The following is a 20,794-nucleotide window of genomic DNA, read 5'->3' on the forward strand; positions in this document are numbered from 1 at the left end:
TGATGAAAAGAATTGAAGAGGACCTAAAAATGGAAAGACATGCAATGTTCATGGGTTGGGAGAATTAATATTGTTAAAATGACCACACTATTCCAAATGATCTACAGACTAATTGCAATCCCTATCAAAATATCAATTATATTCTTTGCAAAAATTAAAAAAAAAATCCTAAAATTCATATGGAACCACAAAAGACTCTGACTAGCCAAAGCAAACCTGAGAAAAAGAACAAAGCTGGAGGCATCACACTACCTGACCTCAAAATATACCATAAAATTGTAACCAGAAAAGCACAGTACTGACATAAAAGCAGATACACAGACTACTGAAACAGAATAGAGAAACCAGAAATAAATACACGTATCTACAGCCAACTGATTTTCAACCAAGACATCAAGGATATACATTGGCAAAAGGACAGCCTCTTCAATAAATGGTACTGAGAAGGCCGGGCATGGTGGCTTACGCCTGTAATCCCAGCACTTTGGGAGGCCGAGGCAGGTGGATCACCTGAGGTCGGGAGTTCGAGACCAGCCTGACAAACAGGGAGAGACCCTGTCTCTACTAAAAATACAAAATTAGCCGGGTGTGGTGGTGCATGCCTGTAGTCCCAGCTACTCAGGAGGCTGAGGCAGGAGAATGGCTTGAACCCAGGAGGCAGAGGTTGCGGTGAGCTGAGATTGCACCGTTGCACTACAGCTTGGGCAACAAGAGCAAAACTCCATCTCAAAATAAATAAATAAACAATAAATAAATGGTACTGAGAAACCTGGATATCCATATGCAGAAGAATAAAACTAGACTCCTATCTCTCACCATATACAAAAATAAAATGGATTACAGACTTAAATGCAAGATCCAAAACTACAAAACTACTAGAAGAAAGCCTAAGGAAAATGCTTAGGTCATTGAACTGGACAAAGATTTCATGAATGAGACCACAAAAGCACAGGCAACAAAACAAAAATAGACAAATGGGATTATATCAAACCAAAAAGCCTCTGCACAGCAAAGGAAACAATCAACAGAGTCAAGAGTCAACTTGCAGAATGGGAGGGACTATTTACAAACTACTCATTTGACAAGGGATTAATGTCCAGAATAAACAAAGAACTCAAACAACAGCAAATAAAACACAACAAATATCCCATTTTTTTTTTTAATGGGCAAAAGATCTAAGTAGACATTTCTCAAAAGATCTACCAATGGCCAACAAGTATAAGAAAAAATGCTTAATATCACTAACCATCAGGGAAATGCAAATCTAAACTGCAATGAGATTTCATTTCACCCCAATCAGAATAGCTATTACCAAAAAGGCAAAAAATAACAAATACTGGAGAGGATGCAGATTAAAGGGAATGTTTTTACACTGTTGGTGGATATGTAAATTAGTACAGCCACTGTGGAACACAGTATGGAGGTCCCTCAAAAAACTAAAAATTAAGCTACCATATGATCTAGCAATCCCATCACTGGATATACATCCAAAGGAGAGAAAATCAGTATGTTAAAGAGATATCTGGCTTTCTGCCTCTGCTGATGCCATGATGCCTGTGAGAAAGCTTGTGGTGAACGGGGGCAAAAAAAAAAAAAAAGCAGGTTCTGAAGTTCACTCTTGGTTGCACCCACCCCGTAGAAGATGGAATCGTGGATGCTGCGAATTTTGAGCAGTTTTTGCAAGGAAGGATCAAAGTGAACTGAAAAGCTGGGAACCTTGGTGGAGGGGTGGTGACCGTCGAAACGAGCAAGAGCAAGATCACCGTGATATCCGAGGTGCCTTTTTCCAAAAGATATTTGAAATATCTCACCAAAACATATTTGAAGAAGAATAATCTTCATGATTGGTTGTGCACAGTTGCTAACAGCAAAAAGAGTTACAAATTACGTTGCTTCCAAATTAACCAGGACGAAGAAGAGGAGAAAGACGAGGATTGAATTTCATTTATCTGGAATATTTTGTGTGAGTTCTTGAATAAAACTTGGGAACCAAAATGGTGGTTTATCCTCGTATCTCTGCAGTGTTGACTGAACAGAAAATTGGAAATCATAGTCAAAGGGCTTCCTTGGGCCACCACTCGCTTATTTGTAACATGACTTCTTTTTTTTCTGCTTGAAAATTTCAATTCTTGTGGTAATACTATAGTAGAAGGAGAGGGTGACTTGACGGAACTGATAGCCATTGGGCAGGCAGATGAAGGTGTGGAGGTGTGGGCTGAAGGGAGTGACCGTTTTATTTTTAAAAATATAACTGTCAATCGTTTCTGTTGCTTTTCCCAAAGAATGATTCAGGGATACAAGCGGGCTCCTCTCATTCATTAAAAGAAAACGTGACATCTTTCTAAGATTCTCTGTCTGGGAAAATGACAGTGTCAATAAAACGCGGGTTTCTGGGCCATTCGTCTTGCTTTGATTTTTTAGTACAAATTTCTCTTGACGCACACAATTACGTCTACTAATCTTCTTCTTCCTAGACAGAGAAACAGTGCTCCTTCAGCGTTACTGCGTAGTCTGTCACTCTCCATAAAGGGGTTTGGGGAATCGATTGTAAAAGTCCCAGGTTCTCAATTAACTAAATGTGTACAAAAATGAATGTGTAAGTAAGCTGTTTCTGCAAGTCTTTGCAACAATCTGTCACTTTGGTCTCCAGCAGAGGGCGCTAGAGGACTAGTGCTTCCAGATGTGGCTTCTTGTGTGGGGCCTGAAGAAGTGGCTGGGAAGCCTCCCCCGCCAAGGAGTTGGGAGGTGCCTGGGAAACAGCTGACTCATGCAACTTAGGCCATGACTGCTTTTAATGTCAGAAGTTACTCTGCAAACAGTGGTGTGCTGCAGTGCGTGCAGAGGCTAGAGAACCGCAGAAGGGGGCTACCAATGCCGGGAAAAAAAGATGCAATTGCTGCCGTGAGTGACTTTGAAAGACCTCGATGCCTTGTGGTGCCCTTCTGAAATTCGAACAATAATGCAGAAGTGTGTGTTTTAGAATTTACAGTGTATGAAATTCATGTTTTTAAAAGAACTTGCCTACAGATGGTTTCCACACCTGAAATTGTGCTCTGCGAGTGGCATAGCTGGAAATTCAATGTTTAATCCTACCTTGGCTCCAATTCAACATTTGGTGCTCTGTGGACTGAGTTGAACATGTTAAGGCTTTGCAATTTCACTTGTGTTAAAGGTTCTAGCATTTTCCATTTCTATGCAAATTTCTTTGAAGCAGAATTGCTTGCATATTTTTTCTCTGCCTTCACCGAAGGCAGAGTCTCTTTCAAACTTCACTGAGGCATCAGTTGCTCTTGGGCAATGTCCCTTACCGTGATTATTAACTATAAGTTTGTAGCTTGAGTTCACAAATTTTACTTGTTTGTTGCATTGATTTTTCCATGTAGTAAGTAATTTTTAGTTTGATTGTGAAAAACCCTGGGCTGAAGTTAGCATTTAAGTTTTAAACAAAATTTTTTTAAAACTAGTCCCAGATTTAAAAACTAGTAATAAAATTGAAATTCACTGGTTTTTCTCTGCCTTTTTGAACTCTTGTAATCAAGTTTTGATCACATTTTCTATTAAAGTGGCTAACACATGGTTACTAAAAAAGAAAAAGAGGGAGAGAGAGATCTGCATTCCTGTGTTTATTGCCGCACTATGCATAATGGCCAAGATATGATATCAACCTAAGTGCTCACCAACACATTAATGGATAAATAAAATGTGGTCTATAACCAAAATAGAATACTATTCAGCCATAAAAAATAAAATTCTGTCATTTACAGCAACATGAATGAACCTAGAGGATTTTATGTTAACTGAAATAAGCCAGGCACAGAAAGATAAATACCACATGTTCTCACTTATATGTGGAAGATTAAAAAATTGAGCTCATAGAAGAATACAATAGTGGTTATTAAAGGCTAGGAAAGGCAGGGAGGTGGGAAGAATGGGGGAGTTAGTTAATGGACAAAAATATAATAGCTGGATAGGAGGAAAACGTTCTAATGCTCTATAACATTGTAGGGTGACTATAGTCAAAAATAATTTATTGTATATTTTTAATAGCTAGAACAGAAGATTTTGCATGTTCCTACAACAAAGGAATCATGAATGTTTGAGGTGATGGATATGATTATTACCCTGATTTGAGCATCACACTTTGTATACATGTATCGAAATATCACACAATACCCCATAAACATGTGCAATTATTATGTGTCAATTAAAAATAAAAAAGAAAGAAAGAATCCATTGACCATATATATGAGACCTTTTTCTGACTCTCTATTCTATTTCATTGGATATGCCTGTCCTGATGCCAGTGCTGTTCTGTTTTAATTAATGTAGCTTTAAAGTAAGTTTTGAAATCAGAAAGTGTGAGTCTTCCAACCCTATTCTTCCTTATAAATATTGTTTTGGCAATTCAGGGTCACTTTCAATTCTACGTAAATCTGAGGATCAGCTTCCCCATTTGTGGGGAAAAAAAAGTCTGTGGAATTTTAGAAGATATTTTATTGAATTTGCTGATTACTTTCAGTAGTATTGACATCTTAACAGTGGTAAATCTTCCTATCCACGAACACAGAATATATTTTCAATTACTTTGATCTTTTAAATTTTTTTGTAGTTTTTATCTTTTATAGTTTTCAGAGTATCAATCTTTGACCTCTTCAGTTAGATTTATCTCTAAGTATTTAACTATTTCACATGCTATTGTAAATGGAATTTCTTAATTTCCTTCTGGTGTATAGAAAACAATTTGTTTTTGTGTGTTCATTTTGTACACTGCCACTTTGCTGAATTCATTTATTAGCTCTGAGCTTTCTTGTGGATTCTCTGGGGTTTTGTATACAAAGGATTATGTCATCTATAAATAGAAATAGTTTCACCTATTCCTTTACATTTGGATGACTTTTTTTTTTTGAGATGGAGTCTCACTCTGTCACCCTGGCTGGAGTGCAATGGCACTATCTCAGCTTACTGGAAACTGCACCTCCCAGATTCAAGCAATTCTCCCGCCTCAGCCTCCTGAGTAGCTGGGATTACAGGCACCTGACATCATGCCAGGCTAATTTTTGCATTTTTTGTGGAGACAGAGTTTCGCCATATTGGTCAGGCTAGTCTTGAACTCCCGACCTCAGGTGATCCACCCACCTCGGCCTTCCAAAGTGCTGGGATTACAGGCATGAGACACCGTGCCCAGCTGACATTTTCTTTTTTTTTTTTTAAGTCAGGATCTGGCTCTATTGTCCAGGCTGGAGTGCAGTGGTGCTGTCTTGGCTCACTGCAACCTTAGTCTCTTGGGTTCAAGCAATCCTCCCACCTCAGCCTCCTGGGTAACTGGGACTACAGGTTCATGCCACCATGCTCAGTTTTGTTTTTTATTTTGTGTGTGTGTGTGTATTTTTTGTAGAGACAAGGCGTCACTATGTTGCTCAGGCTGGTCTCAAACTCCTGAGTTCAAAGGATTCACCCACCTTGGCCTCCCAAAGTGCTGGGATTACAGGCGGGAGCCACCACACCTTTTCTTGTCTGGCTAGAACTTTCAATTCAGTGTCAAATAGCAGTGGGAATCTTTTTGTTGTCCCCTGTCGTAAGGGGAACTCATTCAGTTTTTTACCATTGAATATAATGTTAGTTGTAAGTTTTCCAGAAACACACTCTATCATGTTGAGAAATTTTTCCTCTGTTCCTAATTTGCTGAGAGTATTTATTATGAAAGGGTGTTATTTCCTCAAATGCTTTTTCCATGTCAATTGATATGATAATGTGATTTTTTTTCTTTTGTTCAAATAATGTGATGTATTATGTTGATTGATTTTCTTCTGTTGAAACATCTTTGCATTCCATGGTAAAATTCCATTCAATTGTGAATGATCCTTATAGTTGCTGATGGAGTCAGTTTTCTTTTTTTCTTTTTTTTTTTTTTTCTCATTTGACCTAGATGGCCTACGAAACCTAGAGAAGGATCATGGCTTGTGATTTCTCTCCGGAGACAGCGATCTCTCTCTTCTCCTAACTCTAGAAAGGGACCTGCTCCCGCAGCGAGAGAAGCTTCTCTTTGGAGATCTGCGATGAGGTGGAGGACGCCTCCTACGATAATCATCTTGAGGGCGACGACCCCGAGAGGGAGGTGGGCCACGATTTCTACTTCTTTTTTCACCATTCGACAGTTCCACTCCTACACAGCGGCCACATAGTGTTCTTCCATCTGGCTCTCAGACCGCATCAGCTGCACCTCGGGGATCTTCAAATTCAACAAAAGCAAAGCCGGGAGGATTTCTAGCAACCCACACACTTCAGAGTGGTCTATAGTAGCCGAAAGCCCGTTCCAATTCAGTCTTGTTGCCATTGTTTCCAAGATTGCCTGCATAAACCTACATAACCAAGGCGGGCAGATCATGAGGCCAGGAGTTCGAGACCAGCCTGGCCAACATGACGAAATCCCATTCTCTAATAAAAACATAAAAATTAGCCGGGTGCAGTGGCACGTGCCTATAGTTCCAGCTACTTGGGAGGCTGAGGCAGGAGTCGCTTGAACCCAGGAGGTGGAGGTTGCAGTGAGCCAAGACCACACCATTGCACTCTAGCCTGGGTGACAGAGCAAGACTCTGTCTCAATTAAAAAAAAAAGAGAGATGAAGGTGTATGTGGTTCATGTTGACAGACGGAAGTCCCTGCTTTGGTTTCCCATGAGTCTTTTATATTCTCCTTGTGATGAAGCCTCCAGGCTTGTGCACATTCCCAGGGTAGGAACAGTCCCACAGACCAAGGGCTTCACAGTAAACAAAGCAGGTGACCAGTTCCCAACATACATTATTCCACATTGAACTTGATACGTTTTCAAGGAAACAGTGTTGTGAGAAGGCGGCCTAGGTCTGTCCAGGATCGAGGCCTGCAATTAATTAATGCTTTACTCACAGCATTCAAAAGGCAATAAAGAATAATATATACACTTATGGCCAGGCATGCTGGTTCACACCTGTAATCCCAACACTTTGGGAGGCTGAGGCTGGTGAATCTCTAGAGCCCAGGAGATTGAGACCAGCCTGGGCAACGTGGCAAAACTGTCTCTACAAAAAATAAATACATAAATAAAATTAGCTGGGCATGGTGGTGTGAGCCTGTAGTCCCAGCTACTCGGGAAGCCAAGGTGGGAGGATCACCTGAGCCCTGGGAGGTAGAGGCTGTGGTAAGTCATGATGGTGCCACCGCACTTCAGCCTGGGTGACAGAGTGAGACCCTGTCCTCCCTGCCAAAAAAAAAGAAAGAAGAAAAATACTTAAGTATCAAATTCTCCAGCTTAAGAAGTGAAACAGGCCAGATGCAGTAGCTCATGACTGTAATCCCAGCCCTTTGGGAGGCTGAGGCTGGGGGATCACTTGAGGTCAGGAGTTCAAGACCAGCCTGGTGGCCATGCACAGTGGCTCACGACTATAATTCCAGCACTTTGGGAGGCCAAGGGGGATGGATCACAAGGTCAGGAGTTTGAGATCAGACTGGCCAATATGGCGAAACCCTGTCTCTACTAAAAATACAAAAATTAGCTGGGTGTGGTGGTACACATCTGTAGTCCTAGCTACTCAGGAGGCTGAGGCAGGATAATTGCTTGAACCTGGGAGGCGGAGATTGTAGTGAGCCAAGATCAGGCCACTGTACTCTAGCCTGGGCAACAGAGCAAGACTCTGTTTCAAAAAAAAAAAAAGGAAAAAATTAAAAATTGAGCTATTTGAATTGGACACATGGAATGCATTGGAAGATGTTTCAAACATTGGGTCATCTTCCGATATTTACTCCAACTAATTCTCCTATTATTGGACCAACCCCGATACACAAAATTTAAAATTTTACACTTATTATTATTTTTATTTTTTGAGATGGAGTCTCGCTCTGTTGCCCAGGCCCCAGGCTGGAGTGCAGTGGCCAGATCTCAGCTCACTGCAAGCTCCGCCTCCCGGGTTCTCGCCATTCTCCTGCCTCAGCCTCCCGAGTAGCTGGGACTACAGGCGCCTGCCACCTCGCCTGGCTAGTTTTTTGTATTTTTTAGTAGAGACAGGATTTCACCGTGTTAGCCAGGATAGTCTTGATCTCCTGACCTCGTGATCCGCCCATCTCGGCCTCCCAAAGTGCTGGGATCACAGGCTTGAGCCACCGCACCCGGCCTTTACACTTATTTTTAATGTATCCTTTGGTTGCTGCAAATAAAGTGAATGTGTCCCCCAAAACTCACATGTTGAAATCCTAAACCCCAGGTGATGATATTAGAAGGTGGGGCATTTAGGGAGGTAATAAAGTGGTAAGGATTAGTGCCCTTACAAAAGAGGCCCCTTGGCCGGGCGTGGTGGCTCATGCCTGTAATCCCAGCACTTTGGGAGGCTGAGGTGGACAGATCACCTGAGGTCGGGAGTTTGAGACCAGCCTGACCAACATGGAGAAACCCCGTCTCTACTAAAAATACAAAATTAGTCCGGCGTGGTGGTGCGTGCCTGTAATCCCAGTTACTTGGGAGGCTGAGGCAGGTGAATCACTTGAACCTGGGAGGCAGAGGTTGTGGTGAGCTGAGATTGTGCCATTGCACTCCAGCCTGGGGAAAAAAGGGGGAAAATAATGTCAAAAAAAAAAAAAAAAAAAAAAAAAAAGGCCCCTGGCCAGGCGCGGTGGCTCATGCCTGTAATTCCAGCGCTTTGGGAGTCCGAGGTGGGCAGATCACAAGGTCAGGAGTTCAAGACCAGCCTCATGGTGAAACCCCTGTCTCTACTAAAAATACAAAAATTAACTGGGCGTGGTGGCGCATGCCTGCAGTCTCAGCTACTTGGGAGGCTGAGGCAGGAGAATCGCTTGAACCCACAAGGCGGAGGTTGCAGTGAGCCGAGATTGTGCCACTGCACTCCAGCCTGGCAACAAAGTGAGACTCTGTCTCAAAAAAAAAAAAAAAAAAAGAGAGAGAGAGCGAGATCCCAGAGAGATCCCTCACCTTTTCCACTACATGAAAACACACAAAGTCAGTGTCTGCAACCCAGAAGAGGACCGTCACCAGAACTAGACCATGCTGGCACCTTGATCTCAGACTTCTAGCCTCTAGAAATGTGAGAAATATATGTTGTTTATAAGTCACCCAATTTATGGTACTTCGTTATAGCAGCCTGAACTAAGGCGGTCCCCAAACTGAATACCTCACGAATGCATTTTACCTCTCTCTGTCTCTGCTTCACTTCTATTAACTTTTACAAGTCATCCAGTTGTCCGTCTTACACATCCCTTCCTCTGTGGTCATGGAGACACTGGGGGAAGGGCTGAAGCTAGTCATTCTTCTTTCTGAAGTAGCCTCAAAGGGGACCAAGTCAACTGGATGCTCTTTGGAGTAAACTCAGTTTTTATTCTTACATCTTTCGAGGAACATCTCTTAGAAAACACAAGCAGATCAGCAAGAGGTTTATTCAACCCATCCAAAGAAACAGCTTTTCAAAGTCCACGTGATGGACAATAAAGTGCCTCTTTCTCTGAACCTTTCCTCAAAATGATATAACATGTTCCTGGCCAGGGCTTCGGTGTCAACCTCACAATCTACCTGATACCGTTTGGCTCAGTGTCCCCACCCAAATCTCTTCTCAAATTGTAATCCCCATGTGTTGACAAAGGGACCTGTAATCCCCACGTGTTGAGGGAGAAAGGTGATTGGATCATGGGGGTGGTTTCCCTGATGCTGTTCTCCTGAAACTGAGTGAGTTCTCACAAGATCTGATGGTTTTATATGTTTGGCAGTTCCTCCTTCACATGCTCTCTCCTGCCGCCTTGTGCGGCAGAAGGTGCCCGCCTGTGTGAAGAAGGTGCCTGCTTTCCCTTCCGCCATGATTGTCAGTTTCCTGAGGCATCCCCTGCCTTGTGAAACTATGAGTCAATTAAACCTCTTTCCTTTATAAATTATCCAGTCTCAGGGAAGTTCTTTAGAGCAGTGTGAAAACAGACTAACACACCACTGCACTGCACTTGCCTCTCTCCTTTAGCCAGGACACCTGGGAGTTTTCCTTTCTGGTCTTTAGTTACATTTACCACATCTCCAATAGCGTTTTTTTGTTTTTGTTTTTGTTTTTTTTAATTGAGACGGAGTCTCGCTCTTGTCACCCAGGATGGAGTGTAGTGGCGTGATCTCGGCTCACTGCAACCTCCACTTCCCAGGTTCAAGCAATTTTTCTGCCTCAACCTCCCATGTAGCTGGGATTACAGCTGGGATTAGTGACCACACCCAGCTAATTTTTGTATCTTTAGTAGAGATGGAGTTTCACCATGTTGGCCAGGTTGGGCTTGAATTCCTGACCTCAAGTTATCCGCCCGCCTCACCCTCCCAAAATGCTGGAGTTACAGGCATGGACCACTGCGCCCAGACAGTTTTGTATTTTTTAAATAAGAAAAATACAAATAGAATTAGAGAAATTGTTTTGTCATGAAAGCATGTTTGGGTGTGTGCCATTTGGAACCAGAAGTAAATATCTTTTATATTGATGTTTTCAACCCATCTACAAAATGGAGTACCCTTCTCCTATGTGAAGGAGCGTCTGCTGGTCAGAGACGAAAAAATAAGTTGGAAAGTCATGGCCTTCCAGCACTGGCTTTGCTGGACTGGGAGTCCCAGGGCAGTGTGCTGCTCCCTCTTGCAAAGTCAGCAGCCATCTTCACATGGCAGAGCTGTGAAATCTGTGCTGTGTCCAAAAAGGCTAGTAACAGCTGAATGCTCTCCAGCCTTTTGGGGATTTTGTCTGCCCTGCATTTTTTAATCCTTTTACTACACGTACAGTGGTGTGCTTGAACCAGATGGAACCAAATGTTAAATTTTCAGGAATTTAGCAAGCTGACTGTTAAACCACTGAGAGCTTGAAATCAGCTATGGTGGGAGCATTTACACCATAGAAATCAGTAATCAGGGCTTTTTCCTTTTCAATCTAGAGAATCAAACCTTTACTAGCACACCACTGTATATATATTCTTTAAAATATAGTATTGCTGGGTGCCGTGGCTCATGCCTATAATCCCAGCACTTTAGGAGGCCGAGGCAGGTGGATCTTGAGGTAGGAGTTCGAGACCAGCCTGGCCAAGATGGTGAAACCCCCTCTCTAGTAATACAAAAATTAGCCAGGCACGGTGGTGGGCACATGTAATCCCTGCTACTCGGGAGGCTAAGGCAGGAGAATCACTTCAACCTGGGAGGCGGAGGTTGCTGTGAGCCAAGATCATGCCACTGCACTCTAGCCTGGGCAACAGAGCGAATCCATCTCAAATATATATATATATAAAATAATAAATTAAAAAAATAAAAAATAGTATTGTTTTTGCATTATTTACTGTATTTAGTAGTATCCGTATCAGTTACCTACTGCTGATTAACAAGCTACCCCACAACATACCAACTTAGAATGACAACAATCATCTATTTTGCTAGTGAATCTTCAGTTTGGGCAAGGCTTAGTGAGAACAGCTCATCTCTGCCACTTGCTGTGTCATCTGGGGGACACAGCAAGTGTGACTGGGGCTGAAGGAGCCACTTTAGAGATACCTTACATACATAGCTAACAAGTTGCTGCTGGCTTCTGAGGCAAGGCAGAGGTTATGAAACAAGGGCCTTATTTCTTCTCCATGTGAGCCTCCCTACAGGCTGTTGGGCTTCCTCACAGCATGGTGGCTGGGTTCCAAGAGCAATCATCCCTAAAGAACAAGACATAAATGCATGGTAGGTTCATGGCTTGGCCTTGGAAGTCAGTGTTAGTTCCTCAGTAACCTCTTGGTCTACAGAGCACAAAAGTTTGCCTTCTTTCAAGGGGAAGGAGCATAGACTTTGCCTCTCAATAGGGAGTGGCAAGGTTCTAAGGAGCACGTGGGCTGGGACATACTGTTGTAGACATTGTAGACATCTTGGAAGTTAATATTTCTCATAATAACGTACTGTAGGTATTTTTAAGAGGTCATGCTTAGTGCCATGGCCAAGGGGAAGCCCTGGGTAAACAGGCATCTGGATTAATTATTCTGCCTTGGAGAGTCCAGGGATGTTAAAAACTAAGCCCTCAGCATGAGGCCACTCTGAGCATTGGACTCCCTCTGTGCCCCAGGGCATCATCAGATGTGCTCTCTGAGGAGGGGTAGCCATCACCACCTCGCTGGACCTGAGCCTCTGGTTGTGTTGGGAGTTTGTGAGAGGGCCAATCAGTCATCCCACCCCAAGTGCAGGTATGCTGTGTGAAATAGGGTTTCAAGAATAAAGGATTCATTGAGCAGGTGCATGTAGTGAAAAGGACACAGACTCGGCTTGGAGTCCCAGCTCCACCCACTACTTGCTAGGTGACCTTAAGTAAGACCTCAAATCTTGGCCTTCATTTTCCCATCTAAAAAATGGGGAAGATGAAACCAATCTCATGGAACTGCGGTGAGCATCCCTTCAAAAAGTTCACTGTTTCCCACAGGTTATTTGTATCCCTGGTGTTTATCAAGTAAGATATGGGGTAGACTACCCCATAGGTAAACAATTTGTTGTTGTTTTAATATTGAAGTGTTTTCTTAACGTATTAGAACATTGCTTGTTTTCTTTTCGTAGAAAAAGGTGTGAGTTGATTTAGAGGGAGGTATTAGAAACTACCAGTTTAGGTATCAGAGCAGAAACTGTGAAGTTGGTGCACAGTGCTTGTGGTTTAGGAAGCACCAGGGCAGTACATGGTGCCTGACCCCCAGGAGCCCCCAACTGTAGCCCCCTGAAGTGAGGGCTTCCATCTAGCCTGTTCTCATTCAGTCCTAGCATATATCCCTGAGGTTGGCAGGAGCCAAGCACCATCTCCTGAGGTAACTGATTAACAGGGCATGCCATGTAGTGGCACTCAGCCAATATGAGAGCCCCTCCCTGCCTCTGTCCACTGGGATCTCCTGGATGGCCCAAAGTTCTCCAAGCCTATCCCCGACCACATTCCCTCTCAGCGGGTGGACTTCCTACGGTGGGCCAGAGGGTCTGGTTCCCCACTCTCCAGAGCACTGGCACATTGAGCCCTATTTCAGCCCCTTCCTAGCCACAGGCCTTTGGGAAAATGTAAAACACAAAAACTAAAAAACTCGAAGACTCCTTGGTTAGCAGGATTGGTGAGATTAGGAAGCTGACCAGGATCATGCGACTTGTTAGTAGCCTAGTGACAAAAGCGGTTAATAATCACACAGCCTCCTTGGAAACGATCTCCTCTGCAACACAGACCCTGCCTGTATAATCTTCACCCTTCACAAAGGGATCCTGGAGGGGGCATCATCACCTCCAGTTTTTGTTTTGTTTTGTTTTATTTTTTGTGGGGTTTTTTTATTTGTTTGTTTTTTGTTTTGGGGAGGGGTTGTTCATTGAGACAGGGTCTGGCTCTGTCGCCAGGCTGGAGTGCAGTGGCGCAATCTTGGCTCACTGCAACCTCTACCTCCGGAGTTCAAGTGATTCTCTTGCCTCAGTTTCCTGAGTAGCTGGGACTACTGGCGTGTAAGCCACCATGCCCTGCTACTCTTGTATTTTTAGTAGAGACAGGGTTTTGCCATCTTGGTTGGACTGGTCTCAAGCTCTTGACCTCAAGTGATCCGCCTGCGTTGGCCTCCCAAAGTTCTGGAATTACAGACACGAGCCACTGCACCAGGCCACCTCCATTCTGCAGATGGAAAACACACACACACACACACACACACACACACCAGAAACAAAAACAAAAACCAACCTCAGCTGGGCGTGGTGACTCACACCTGTAATCCCAGCACTTTGGGAGGCCAAGGCAGGTGGATCGCCTGAGGTCAGGAGTTCGAGACCAGCCTGACCAATATGGTGAAACTCTGTCTCTACTGAAAATACAAAAATTAGCCAGGTGTGGTGGCACATGCCTGGAATCCCAGCTACTCAGGAGACTGAGGCAGGAGAGTCGCTTGAACCCGGGAGGCAGATGTCGCAGTGAGACAAGATCATGCCACTGCACTCCAGCCTGGCCAACAAAACAAGACTCCGTCTAAAAAAAAAAAAAAGAAAAAAAGAAAAAAGAAAAAAAAGAATGAAAAAAAGATGGCCGGGCGCGGTGGCTCAAGCCTGTAATCCCAGCACTTTGGGAGGCCGAGACGGATGGATCACGAGGTCAGGAGATCGAGACCATCCTGGCTAACACAGAGAAACTCCGTCTCTACTAAAAAATACAAAAAACTAGCCGGGCGAGGTGGTGGGGGCCTGTAGTCCCAGCTACTCGGGAGGCTGAGGCAGGAGAATGGCGTAAACCCAGGAGGCGGAGCTTGCAGTGAGCTGAGATCCGGCCACTGCACTCCAGCCCGGGCAACAGAGCGAGACTCCGTCTCAAAAAAAAAAAAGAAAAGAAAAAAAGATAAGACCTCAGTTTTGTTACTTGCAGTATAAAAATATGAAACTGAAAGCAGCACTCAGAAAAAGTTCCATTTCTGGCACCGTAAACAGTGACTTTTCTCCCGAGAGTCCTCAGCAAGAAGACTGACAGAATGAGGTGATAGAGGTCCTCAGCCTTGTCCCAGCTAAAAATACCACTGCTTTCCACACAGCCCCAGGATGGCAGGACAGCGGGAGGAAATGCCAGCCCACAGGGAGGGAGTTCATCTCCCCACTAATGAAAGTCCATGGCACTATGCCAAAATGCAATTTGGATAAGGTGGTTATTGATACCCAAGCACCATGGGTTTCTCCCCTGTCTAGACCATCGTGACCAGGCACTAGCTCCTTCTCTTCCACCCCCTCCACTTTCTGGCATTGAGACCCTCACCCTGTGGAGTGGATGTGGAGCTCACAGGCATCCAGGAGTACACTAGGGCCCCAAGAGGTATCTGGGCTCAGGTGGGAGGACCTCCTCCTGCAAGTGAGGAACCACCAAGAGGGAGGGGAGGGCTAAGTCACCCCTGTGTTCACTGTCGTCCCCCTACCAGGGATGTGCTCTGAGGGGAGCAGGGGCTTTGGTCTGTTCTGTCACTGCAGAATCTCCAGTACCTAGAGCAGCCTGGCACATGGTGGCCACTCAGCAAGTATTTATAGAGGGAGGCCATGAGTGAGTAAGCACTGCCACCAAGGTGCCAGCAGCCTCTGATCACCCTGTTCTCCCACCTCACTCGACTCAGGTTTGCCTAACCTCCCCCAAGGGGAGGCCTAACACTGCTTTCCCTTACCCCAGTCCAAGAACCCCTTTGGGGTGGGGTGCCCAGACCCGACTGCCTTTGGCCTGGCATACCTCTGTGCCCTCCCTCCTTTTGGGGTCTCAGAAGTAAAGACCATACATTCTCTCTTCTGTTATCTTTGTAGTCGTGCCACAAAGTCCTGACTTTCCTAGAGGCAGGCTGGCTTCCTGAAGCTTTTGGGAGGAGGGGTGCAAAAGCTGGCAAGAAAACCGGCAATTTGAGTTTCAAGGTCTTATCTCACTGCAGGTGCCTTGCCAGCTCACTGCAGGGCCCAGGTTAAGCTCAGTTGTGGGGTACAAGGTGCACCCCTGGGGTTTGGCTTTTAAAACTCACCTAAGACCCACCCAACTCCAACAGTGTTCCGAGGAATGTGCCCACCACCTGTCCCCCTTCCATGTTGAGAATAACTGTGTCCAATAAGAGAAAGATTGATGGAAGTGAAGGACCTTTTCAAGAACCACTGCTCAAGGAAGTCAGAGAGGATACAAACAAATGGAAAAACATGCCATGCTCATGGGTAGGAAGAATCAATATCGTGAAAATGGCCATACTGCCCGAAGTAATTTATAGATGCAATGCTATTCCTATTAAACCACCGTTGACGTTCTTCACAGAATTAGAAAAATACATTCTAAGATTCATATAGAACCAAAAAGGAGCCTGAAAAGCCAAGACAATCCTAAGCGAAAAGAACAAAGCTGGAGGCATCACACTACCTGACTTCAAACTATACTACAAGGCTATAGTAACCAAAACAACATGGTGCTGGTACAAAAACAGACACATAGACCAATGGAACAAAATAGAGAACTCAGAAATAAGACTGCACACCTACAACCATCTGATCTGTGACATACCTGACAAAAACAAGCAATGGGGAAAGGATTCCCTAGTTAATAAATGGTGCTGGGAGAACCGGCTAGCCATATACAGAAAATTGGAACTGGGCCCCTTTGTTACACCTTATACAAAAATTAACACAAGATGGATTAAAGACTTAAATGTAAAACCCAAAACTATAAAAACACTGGTAGAAAATCTAGGCAATACCATTCAGGGCATAGGCATGGGCAAAGATTTCATGATGAAAACACCAAAAGCAATTGCAACAAAAGCAAAAATTGACAAATGGGATCTAACTAAACTAAAGAGCTTCTGCACAGTAAAAGAAACTATCAGCAGAGTGAACAGACAACCTACAGAACGGGAGAAAAGTTTTGCAGTCTATCCATCTGACAAAGATCTAATGTCCAGAGTCTACAGGGAACTTAAACAAATTTACAGGAAAAAAACAACCCCATTAAAAAGTAGGCAAAGGACATAAACATTTACTTCTCAAAAGAAGACATTCATGCAGCCAACAAATATACGATAAAAGTTCAACATCACTGATCATTATAGAAATGTAGATCGAAACCACAATGAGATACCATCTCATTCCAGTCAGAATGCCAATTATTGGCCAGGTGCAGTAGCTCATGCCTGTAATCCCAGCCTGGGTGACAGAGTGAGATTCTGTCTCAAAAAAGTAGAAAAAAAAAAGAATGGCAATAATGACAACAGATGCTGGTGAGGTTATGGAGAAAAAGAACACTTTTACAGTGTTAGTGCGAACGTAAATTAATTCAAACATTGGAGAAGACAGTGTGGTGATTCCTCAAAGATGTAGAAGCAGAAATACCATATGAACCAGCAATCCCATTACTGGGTATAGATGCAATGGAATATAAACCATTCCATTATAAAGATACACAACTCTATGTTCACTGCAGCACTATTCATAATAGCAAAGACGTGGAATCAACCCAAATGCCCATCAATGATAGAAAATGTGGTACATATACACCATGGAGTACTATGCGCCATAAAAAGGAACAAGATCATGTCCTTTGCAGGGACATAGATGGAGTTGGAAGCCATTGTCATCAGCAAACTAATGCAGGAACAGAAAACCAAATACATGTTCTCACTTATAAGTGGGAGCTGAACGGTGAGAACACAAGGACACCTGGTGGGGAACAACACACACTGAGGCCTGTCGTGGGGAGGGTGAGGGGAGGGAGAGCATCGGAAGAATAGCTAATGCATGCTGGGCAACACCTAGGTAATGGGTTGATCTGTGCAGCAAACCACCATGGCACACGTTTATCTATGTAAGAAACCTGTACGTCCTGCACATGTAACCTGGATCTTAAAATAAAAATTGAAAAAAAAAAAAAGAGAAGGACCAATGGGGAATGTGCTGCCCTTGGGAACAGTACAGAGATGGGAGAGGGTTTACAAACACTAGAGAGCTGTGGGCTATGAACCCTCCCTTCCAGCTATGAGCATGTTCACACTGAGCCGGAGCAGTGCCAAGCTCTGCCTCTTTCCGTGTCCGGCCGGTGACCAGCAGGTCTTAGTGTAGACCTCCTCTATGAAAGGGGAGGCGTCCTGTAAGCAGGATCAAGATGCTCTTCAACAAGTTCTCTGGGCTATGCTCCAGGATGCTGACAAACAAGTCTGCAGGGCCCCAGGACCCTGGCTGCAACCTTCTCAGCTCAGCCAACTCTAAAATAAATTTTAACCTGGATGGCCTCTTAGCCTGCCATCCTCCTCTCCACCCCACTCCACACACACACACGCCTCACTAAAACGCCGTAGACCATTTGACTTTGAGCAATGGGACTTCCTTGTGTTCCCACTGAAGCAAATGTGTTCCCTAAATCTCTAAATGAGCCAACTGGCTGCACAGGATTCTTGAGGCCAAGTGGGCTCCGTGGAGACCACCTAGAGAGAAGTGGCCCACGGACAGGCTGGTGGGAATTGAGGCGAGGTGGCTGCTCACTCAGGAGACCTCTAGTTGTACAGCCAGCTTGCCAGCTGCACCCATGGGGCTATGATGTTCCCTCTGACTGGCAGACACTAGCGGGCATCCAGCACCTAGGGCTGAGGGTGACATATTCATATATAAAATTAAATACTGCAAGAAATGGAAAAGTTAAAAAGCGGTGGATTGATATTTGTGACAGCCACCACCTCTTCCGATGGCCTCATTCTGGTTCTGCCTCTAGCTGTGTGGCCTTGGAGATCAATGCTGGTTTTTTATCTCTGGGCCTTGAATGGACGAGTAAAAGGCACCCTCTGAGCAAATTCCAGCACAGCAATTCTGACTCTGTCTCTGCTCTGACACCTGCCTGCTGAGGCATCCCTGATCTCATTATTTTTTATGCATGCCCAGTGTGTTCCTGCACAGGCTTGGCTTTTACGAGTCCGCCACTTTGGAAACAAATCACACGCCCCGTGTTCCATCGGACTGTGGCGCAGTGTGGAATTTCTGGTATAACAGCATTTGGCTGCCGAGAAAACATGTCTGGCTTTGCTTCCTTGGGAGAGGGTACAAAGGAAGAAAGCCGCAGCATGTACAAAGAAGAAAGTTCGTGTTTCCGAAGGAGGTTTTTAATGTCCTTTTAAATACCAACCAGTGTCTACTCAGAAGTCTTCAGGAAGGAACTTGTAGGGATTATATGAATTAAGATTTCTGGCAGTTCCAGAAATGCAGTTGCCCCATCTTGTTTTGCGGCAGCTCACATCCTGATCACAGCGGCACATTCTGTGTGATCTTAGTGATGCTGCCCCAGCCCTCTTGGGGGCATCTGGGACTTGATAGGCGTTCATCTCCGGTGAGCAAGGCTGCTGAGCTGGTGAGGAGAGGCCTAGCTAGAAAGGTGCCCACATCTGGCATTGTGCTAGAAGGGCCGCCCTCCCCCCACCCAGGAGCTGGGCCAGTGACAATCAGGAGAGGGAGGGCTTTTGCCAGAAAGCAGTGCCCTGCTGTGAGGTCCCAGCCTGAGGGGGACTCCCAGATCTTCTGGGGACAAGAGCAAATCAAGTAACCTTGGCAACTCATATCTTTGGAGTTATTCACACATGTGAAAACTAAGGAGATTGGATGAAATGACGGATTGCGTCCCATCAAACCTGTAAACAATGATGGCATTATTTCATGCCTGGGTCCCTGCCTCGAGAATTTACATTTGGCATGCCAAGTTCTTACAGACCTGCACTTCAGGAAGGGGACTGCGTTATCTCACTGCCTGCCTAGTTACAGTGATTCTCAGTCCTGTGTGGTGCATGAGAATCACCTCTAGGGCTTTTAAAAGACTCAGATACCCAGGTCTTACCTGTGAAAGAGATTTGGTTTCAATTTGTCTGGAATGGAGCCCACACCTTGCCATTTTTTTAAAAGCTTCTCAGGTGATTCTAAGATGTAGCCAGAATTAAGAACCACTGATAGGTTGCAAGTGCTGCTATAGTGGCCATCACAGTGATGCTGTGTCACTGAAGGGACTATGTGTGTGTGTGTGTGTGTGTGTGTGTGTGTGTATAAAGATTGATACATATCTGTGTGTATATATATAATGATCAGAATGTCACACATGGGCTTGGAGGCATGTGGGAGGAGGTTCAGTATTTCATACTGGTCTCCCCATCACATGTTCTATTGGCAAACGTTTCTGAAGTCAGTAGAAATGTCAAATGAAATTTATGTTAACCACAAAGAGCAGCTGGCTTTAGCCCGCCGAAACTGGCTGGTAAGGGCAGTGATGGTCCAGAATCCAGGCAGGTGCAGCCAATCACAAGTCCTCAGTAGAACAGCAGTTTCCAGAGGCTCACTTCCTCCTGTTACTCCCAGCTTGAGGCTTGACATCAAATTTTGATCTACATAAATGTTGGTCAAGGAAGATAAATAAATGAATTTTTGCTTAAAGAATAATCATCACTGTGGCCGAGCCTTGAAATTCATGATGTCCAGTGGAATTGCCTTAGTCGATGCTTCTGAAAATGTCTTCCAAGCAGACCCCTTGTGGATCTCAGGTATCTATGGACCCCCCCAAGTCCCTCCAATTTTCTTAACGGCTTTATTAAGATATAATTCATGGGTCGGGCACGGTGGCTCATGCCTGTAATCCCAGCACTTTGGGAGGCCGAGGTAGGCGCATAATGAGGTCAGGGGATCGAGACCATCCTGGCTAACACGATGAAACCCTGTCTCTACTAAAAGTACAAAAAATTAGCCAGGCATGGTGGCGGGCGCCTGTAGTCCCAACTACTTGGGAGGCTGAGCCAGGAGAATGGCGTGAACCCAGGAGGTGGAGCTTATAGTGAGCAGAGATCATGCCACTGTACTCCAGCCTGGGCGACAGAGTGAGACTCTGTCTCAAAAAAAAAAAAAAAAAAAAGATACAATTAATGGGCCAGGCATGGTGTCTCGTGCCTGTAATCCCAGCACTTTGGGAGGCCAAGGCTGGTGGATCACGAGGTCAAGAGATCAAGACCATCCTGGCCAACATGGTGAAACCCCATCTGTACTAAAAATACAAAAATAAGCTGGGAGTAGTGGAGCACACCTGTAGTCCCAATTGCTCAGGAAGCTGAGTTAGGAGAATTGCTTGAACCAGGGAGCCAGAGGTTGCAGTGAGCGGAGATTGCACCATTGTATTCCAGCCTGGCGACAGAGCAAGATTTCATCTCAAAAAAAAAAAAAAAGAAAAGAAAAGATAATTCACAGCCGGGTGCGGTGGCTCACACCTGTAATCCCAGCACTTTGGGAGGCCGAGGTGGGATGACCATCTGAGGTCGGGAGTTTGAGATCA

General features: G+C 44.7%; 2 pseudogenes; one reads left to right on the top strand and one right to left on the bottom strand.

Moving 5' to 3' along the window:
• Positions 1 to 1,423: 1,423 nt before the first annotated feature.
• On the top strand, positions 1,424 to 2,694 carry LOC108581833 (annotated as a pseudogene).
• A 2,720-nt stretch (positions 2,695 to 5,414) lies between these two features.
• Positions 5,415 to 18,815, bottom strand: LOC108581809 (annotated as a pseudogene).
• Between the last annotated feature and the right edge of the window lie 1,979 nt (positions 18,816 to 20,794).

The sequence above is a fragment of the Papio anubis genome, chromosome 14 (assembly GCF_008728515.1).
Source record: "Papio anubis isolate 15944 chromosome 14, Panubis1.0, whole genome shotgun sequence".
In the NCBI taxonomy this organism is placed as follows: domain Eukaryota; kingdom Metazoa; phylum Chordata; class Mammalia; order Primates; family Cercopithecidae; genus Papio; species Papio anubis.